General features: G+C 37.8%; 1 long non-coding RNA gene across 1 annotated transcript; it reads left to right on the forward strand.

Annotated features, from left to right (window-relative positions):
* The first annotated feature begins 5663 nt into the window (after positions 1-5663).
* Positions 5664-7586, forward strand: LOC121520617. The gene is made up of 3 exons (XR_005992789.1): positions 5664-5792; positions 6027-6116; positions 7349-7586. It is a non-coding gene; the product is annotated as an uncharacterized LOC121520617 (long non-coding RNA).

Consider the following 7586-nt stretch of genomic DNA (forward strand, 5'->3'; position numbering starts at 1 on the left):
ACGTAATGATAGGTACTTTAAACAAGGTGCACCCAAAATAATGATGCCAGAGACCGAAGAACCCCCTGTACCTGGAGGTGGTCGAAGCTTAGTTGAACACAGCCATGCACATTCAGGAACAATCATGTACAGACTTACATTTTAAGGATTTTGTTTTTAAATGCTGCTTTGATTGCAGGACAAATCACATCAATTTACACCCCAGAGTTTCGCTTAAGCCATGACTGCATACTTGTAGTCTTAGAAGCCCTACAAGGACATGCACCATACATATTAGTTTATTGTGTTTGATAAAAGTAAATTATATTTGTTTTCTCAAGATATTGAAAATTGTATTCATATTCAGCCTACACTATTTAGCTTGCAAATTGGGCCCTTTCACTACAGTTACATTGTGGGATATACAGTTAATGATCTTAGCAGACAACTCCTGTTCAAAAAACTTCCCCATGCCAATATGGATCTGAAGACTTAATCCTGCTAATGTTTTTTTAATACCTTCCCAAAAATCTCAAAACATAAGGAAAACACAAAGAAACCAAAGGGAGCTGCACTCTTGCTAGAGGTGAGTGGAAGAAGGTGCTAACCATGATGGCATTTCGTGGCTGACCTGGTACCTTCTCATCTTGTATGGCCGGGGTCTCCAGTGTCTTTTTTTGGTCTGTTTATTTTCAAGGTGGGGATCATCTCAAGTGAAGCTTGTGGGTTCAGATCTTTAAATCCTCAATGGCTCCCTTTTTAATGTTTTTGGTCATTTCTTGAGACTATAACAGTTGTACCTTACCATGTTGGCAAGTCAATTTTAAAGGGGACATGCGAAATACACTTTTCAGGCTTTTCTAGCAAATATTTGTGCCCCTGGCCAGTCCAAAATCCCCCCTAGAATCAGAAAAATCCATTGCCCCACCCCACCCCTTTCTTCACCTTTCAGAAAATGCTTGCTGAAACATGCCGTTCTCAGATTTTCCCCTCATGATGTCATGTGGGGAGTTAGCACTGGCCCAAGGTTCAGTTGGCCCTTTGAAGAAAGTTCAGCCACATCCATTTCCTGAGAGGGGCGGAGTCAGGGGTGGAGTCAGACAGCTCAGTAACATTTAAAGCCACAGATACAGAAACAGCTCGTTCTGAGCAGGACTGAAACAGAGGGGTTTTTAGACATACAAAAATCTAATACTAGAGTGTTTTTCATCAGCAAACTTCACAAGCATGTTTTGGGGACCTCTGAGACCAATATAAACTTATCTTAAAGGGGTTAAATATGTGACCTTTAAGAAAGTATATGTAAGGCCTATGGGGTGCCATTATCTCTTCATAAAGCACAAGGAATTAAACACATTAAAATGTTTACCTGATGCTGAAACAAAAGAAGACTTGTGTATCTGCTCTGAGGTCCTCAAGAGGACTCCTCAGTCCTCGATGCTTATCCCCCTCCAGGTACATTTAAGGAATATGAAGATCCTTAATCGTGGCAGGATTTAAAACATTTCCAGGTCAGTGGAGGAGAGAGGAAACAAAAAATAATGTAAATGAGAGGAGTGTTCCTCAGTATGGCCTATCTTCAGAGCTTCAACAGAACAGAAGGGAAGGTTTCAAATCAAAGAAAATAAATTAACAAACTTTAGAAAGTCTGAGAAACTTCTAAATGTCTTGCCTAAAAGTTTGTCTTCTGACAAGATTTTTTTGTAATTCTAGACAGAAAAGTGCTTCCTGGTCATCCAATAGTTGCTGAAAATACTACCTGGACTGTTTAGTTCTTGTTTTGTAAAGGTGGAGTTTCTCAGCATCACTATTTCTTTTATTTACTTCACAGCAGTGCCACCTTGTGGGGAGATTTGGTATTTTATCTGTGATGCACTGATGTCTCTCATCTTCCTCTTGACGAGCTCAGGTCAACACAGTTGGCTGGCCAATCAAGCACAGTAGAACCATGGTCAGCAAACCAGTTTCTGGTAGTGTTGGCTTCACTGTGGGCAGGTACCATGTCCTACTGAAAAAGGAAATCAGTATCTCCATAATGCTTCCCAGCAGATTGAAGCATGAAGTGCTCTAAAATCTCCTTACAGACAGCGCTGAATCTGGACTCGATAAAGCACTGTGGACCAACAGCAGCAGCCCCCGTAACCATCCCTAACTGTGGAAACTGGACTTAAAGCACCTTGGATTCTGGGCTTCTCAGATCTTTCTCCAGACTCTGGGACCTTGATTTACAAATGAAATTTAAAATGTAGTTTAACTTGAAAACAGGACTTTGGACCACTGAGCAACAGTCCTGTTCTTTTTCTACTTAGCCCTGCTGATGACATCTGTGGTTCAGGATTGGCTTAACACTGAGAACTTGACACTTGCAGCTCATGTCCAGGACCCGTCCGTGTGTGGTGGCTCTTGATCCACTGACTCTGGCCTCAGTCCACTCCTTGTGAAGCTCTCCTAAGATCTTGAATCTGCTTTGTTTGACACATACAGAAAAGAAATAATCATTTATGAGTAGCAGTGTTTATGATGTAATTTGCCAGTAATTTCATGATTCTGTTTGCCATCATCTGCTCTTATTTCACTACTTAAATGGTTTCAATTTTGTTTTTTATGCATTCTGAGTGGGCTCCTACCAGGACTAGTGTTTATGCGTAACAGGAGTGCCCTCTGCTGGGCCTCCTGCAGAACTGAATGATACAACCTGTACGTTGTTGCCAGTCTTTGCGATGCTGGGCATGTGTAGACTTGTAAAAAGCTGAGATAAAATGCCTTGAAGTAAGTTATTTTTTCTTAGTAAAATGCTGTTCATCCACGTGGTTCTGATAATAACGGATCAATATCCTCGCAAATGTGTTTTATGTTGATTTTAGACATGCTTTTAGTTATTAGTCACCATGCTGTGATACTTTGAAAGAAAAACTCTGTCTTCATTATTGACCTCCTTTGAGATCTCTAAAAAAACAGCTAGCTAAATTGTTCCTTTCTGTTTAAACCTTTTATTTATTTATTTATTTATTTATGTTATTTATTTATTTATTTTCTGGGGGGGGGGGGGGTTGTCTTACCCTGAGGAAATCACAGAGAATGAGCTGTTCTGTCATCAAATGAGTTCATTAATTAAATGTTCTGTAACTGTTCTACAGAAAACAAAAGATGTGTTGATCATAAAGTCCTTTGTAGATGAAATGATGAAAACATCTGGATTCATGTCTGAAAACACAGTTTTCTGACCACAGTCATTACAAATAACTTAGATGCAGCCTGCTGAGTCATAAAATGTGCAAGAACCAAATTATCTGCAGATCTGAAGATCACATCTTTCCCCCAGTTTAGAGTATTGAACTTGTACAAAATGTGTGTCTGTATTAGGGGATTTGTTTTGTCTGATGTTGTTTAGCATGAGACAATTTCAGGAAACAAGGTGGTTTTATTCTGCAACCATTTCCCAGATAACTTTTGAGCAAAGCTGTTGCATAACAGTAATGTCCACACCTGACGTTGAGTCATTGTTATTGGTCTGCTTACTGACAATCTGCAAAACATTTACACCACGCTTATTTTTATAAACTATCACAGTTGCTTAGAGGAAAAAGACATACCGCACAAAACATACTGCTATTCTAAAAAGTGACAGGACACTTTTATAATGGAATATTCAGGCTGTTGCTGTCATTTGCTGTGACTGTGTGGTTGCCAGAACAGTGTGACAGTGAGTTGTCCTCTGGTTTTCCGTCCGTGTATGAGCTTCGTTCCACATGTATCCGATCGGTACCATATCGAGAAACCTGTACCTAATCGGTACGAAACGAATACATATACTTTTACACCATTTATATATATCTATATATATAGATATATATATCTATCTATATATATATATATATATATATATATATATATATATATATATATATATATACATATAAAAAATACAAAAAATATAACAATATATCACCTTCCTCATAGTATCACAATATATCCCAATATGTCGATATTGCCACCCCTATATCGCAATACGTATGGTTTTGCCAGAATATTGCCTATACACAGCCCTAATAGCTACATAGCTAACATACCTAAAGCTAAGAAAACAAAGCTACATTAGCTACATTTGATTATGCTCCATTTGCTAAAGCTAGACACATTTTAGAAGTAGTTATGCGAATGGAAGCTCACTTTAGCTTCATTAGCTTCAGCTAAAGCTAACATAGCTATAATGACTTAAGCAGTAACGTTAACTATGTAGCTAGCAAAGATATAGTAGCTTTAGCTAAAGCCACCAAGTTTAAGCGAGCCACTGTTCAGTCACTACTTCTTGAACCAGCCTATACGTAATTTGATTCCAAATTAGAGATCAGGCTTTTTTCAGCGTTATCCATGAAAAAAATGTTTCTCAATCTGTAATGTTTGCAATGTGGTTAAATGTAACTGGCGGGCTTTGTTTATGAATAAAGGTTAATTAAGAAAAAATAAAACATCTATGATGCTATACGAGCAAATTAAATCCCCTTCTTTCTGACAGAGGTGGCGTCTCTCAGTTGTGGTCTGCAAGAGGGGAAGTCTGAGATTTGCAGTCTGCAGCTCAATGATAAATCTCTTCCCTGAATCTGCCATTAGGTTTTCTAAATACCAGCATTAAATCGATTGGACACAACAGACAAACACTGGCAACTTGTGTCTGTTCATGGCCCCATAATTTGCCAGTGGCCCATGTTTGTCAAAAGGGCTAATAATTATGTTGAACAGATGCATCGGTGCATCCATAATAATTACATGTACATATCCTTACAGATGATGAAAACAAGCTCACAGCAAAACTCTTGTTTGTTTTTTGTGTGTTTTCCTGATGGTTCCCCATTTTTATTTATTTATTTATTTATTTTTATCTGTCTCTGGTGAAATTACTTTGATGCCAACGCCTTGAGATGTGGTCAAATCCCTGCAAAAGCGATGACAAATTCAGTAACAGTTAACATCAGAGCACACTTACTGTCAAGGAAGTTAATAGGTTAGTTCCAACATCTGTTACTTCACTTCACTTCATCATACTAATCTGTACGGAAGAGTATTAGGGCCACTGAAAAAAAATTTTTGAGACAAATTTTTTTTTTTTCAATTGTGGGATTAAAGTCAGAATTCTGAGTTTAAAGTCAGAATTCTGACTTTAATCTCAGAATTATGACTTTTTTCTCAGAATTATGACTTTAATCTCAGAATTCTGACTTTAAACTCAGAATTATGACTTTAATCTCAGAATTCATGGCAAGTTTATGTGCTTCATACAGATACAAAAAAGAAAAACAGAACATTTAAAACAAGAAACACGAAGAAACATGAGCCAGGAAACAAGCTATTGAATGCAGACAACACTCCTAGGCTTATGTCTTAGAAGGCCTCTGATCAGCCCTGTTCTTGTATAATGTGATATTTATCACGTTGGTAATACTGTATACTGTTTACTGACATAAAAACCTGATGCCACCGAATCCCACTTGGTTGTCAACAGTTTAGCAAAATATTTGTTTCACTTTCATAAGACGTCTTCAACATACATGGTCTGTAAGGCTTGTAAATTTCCCATCAGATGATGTAAAGTTGTGGTATCCTGTGATTGCTTCCTCTTCGTATACACGCAGGTGTTTGGCAGTGATTATATAAAGACTATGTGCCTCTAACTCTTCACTTCAACCATCATGGACAGAACTGTGCTGCTGGTCGTGCTGAGTCTGCAGGCTCTGCTGATCATCTCTGCCCTCACCTCAGCTGATGCAGCCGCTCTGATGACAAATGATCCACAGCAAGAAGAGTCCCTGCAGCTGGTAAGATCACTTAAAAGTGATTTCTGGAGGTTTTCATGTGCAGATGAGGTTCTTAATTGACATGGTTTATTCTCATTAGGCTGTTTGATATGAAAAATGTCTCTGTTAAAAAACAGATGTCAAATGTGTAACAAATATAGGCTCTGGTTTAAATGTGAAAGAAACTATTTTCACATAGACTCACAAAATTAGAGTTTACCATGCTAATTAATGTTCTCTCTTTCTTGTTTTCAGAAGAAAATTGGGGAAAATGGACAAAAAACAAAACTTCGTATCAGGGGAGGCTGTTTCAGAAAACCAGGAGGATGTGGGCCCTTTGTATTTGTAAGCTTCTTTTTATAGAAAACATTTTTGACGTCTTAATGAGCCAGTTAATTGAAAGGCAGAAGAGGGTTGGTGTAGTATTAAATGTTTCTAGTCACATCACAGTGGATAAACTGCACCTCTGAAAATGTCAGGACAATTTTTCATGTGTGAATGCAATCAACCAAACTTTATCCAGACTTTTCCTGCCAGCCCCCAGAAAAAATTTCCACAGGAAGTTGGGTGAGGGAGAGTGGGGATGTAATTTATTTCCTTGAATCGCTGTGATTTTCATGCACATAATGCATGGGATCAGTCTTCTCTGCTTCCAAGTACAGAGCTGCCTCTGTCAGAACAGAAGTACATGCTAAAACTTTAGAAATGAAATTATATCAAACTTCTGGTTAGGGTCATGATACCAAAACCCAAAAGTCAAAAACCTGACTGGCAAAATATAATTGCAAAATAATAAAACCAAGTAAATAGTCTGCTTTCAGGAAAAAGCATGTCCTCCTTGAAAACACTCTAACACAGCTTATGTAGCTAAGGCTAAAGCTAACCAAGTTACATTAGCTATGAATGCTACTTAAGTTACATAAGCAATGTAAGCTAACACAGCTACATTAGCAACGTAGGAAAAAATGTCTTATGTAGCTAAATCTGCAGCTAATGAAGCTACATTAGCTAACATAGCTAAACCTACACTAACAAAGCTACACTAGCTACATAGGTAACGTAGCTAAATCTAAAGCTATCAAAACTATGTAATGCATATAATCTATGTAGGTAATGTTGTTACATAACTAATGTAGCTGAAGCAAAAACAAACAAAGCTACGTTAGCTTCATTAGATTATTCTCTCTTTGCTTAAGCTAGACCTGTTTTAGAAGTAGTAATGCCTTGGCTCACTTTAGCTTTGTTAGCTTTAGCTAAATTTATGTAGTTACATTTGTTTACATAAACACAACTACATAGCTGCGAGGCTGTGTTAACCTCTGCTAAGGCTAACAAAGCTAATCCCAGCCACTGTTGGTGTAACTACTAAAACGAGTCTATATATAATTTCATCTTGGATTAATCTTACACTTCTGTTCCTTTATCTGTTTTATGAAATGTGAAATGTCTTCACTGAAATGCTTATTCCGTCAAGTTTGCAATGTGGTTATTTCATTTACATACCCGCCAGACTGCCAGAGAAAGTTGATATATGAAATACAGTGCATCTTATTCCTTCTCTCTGTTTTTGTGTCCAGGTCACTAAGTCTCCCATTGGTCCTGAATTCAGACTACGTCTTCAGGGGAGAGAACGAACTTGAACAAGATGGAACCAGACAACTTCACTCGTGCTGAGAGAAAACAGAAGTTTGAAACATGCTCTTGTAGATTTGCCATGCTAATGTGAGAAATGGAAACATTTCACTGTTTACTGCAGTCAATATGATTATGCTTGCTGTTAAAGTGTGTACAAGTATAATAAAAGCTTTCTAATCA

This window comes from Cheilinus undulatus, linkage group 13, assembly GCF_018320785.1.
Source record: "Cheilinus undulatus linkage group 13, ASM1832078v1, whole genome shotgun sequence".
Taxonomy (NCBI): Eukaryota; Metazoa; Chordata; class Actinopteri; order Labriformes; family Labridae; genus Cheilinus; species Cheilinus undulatus.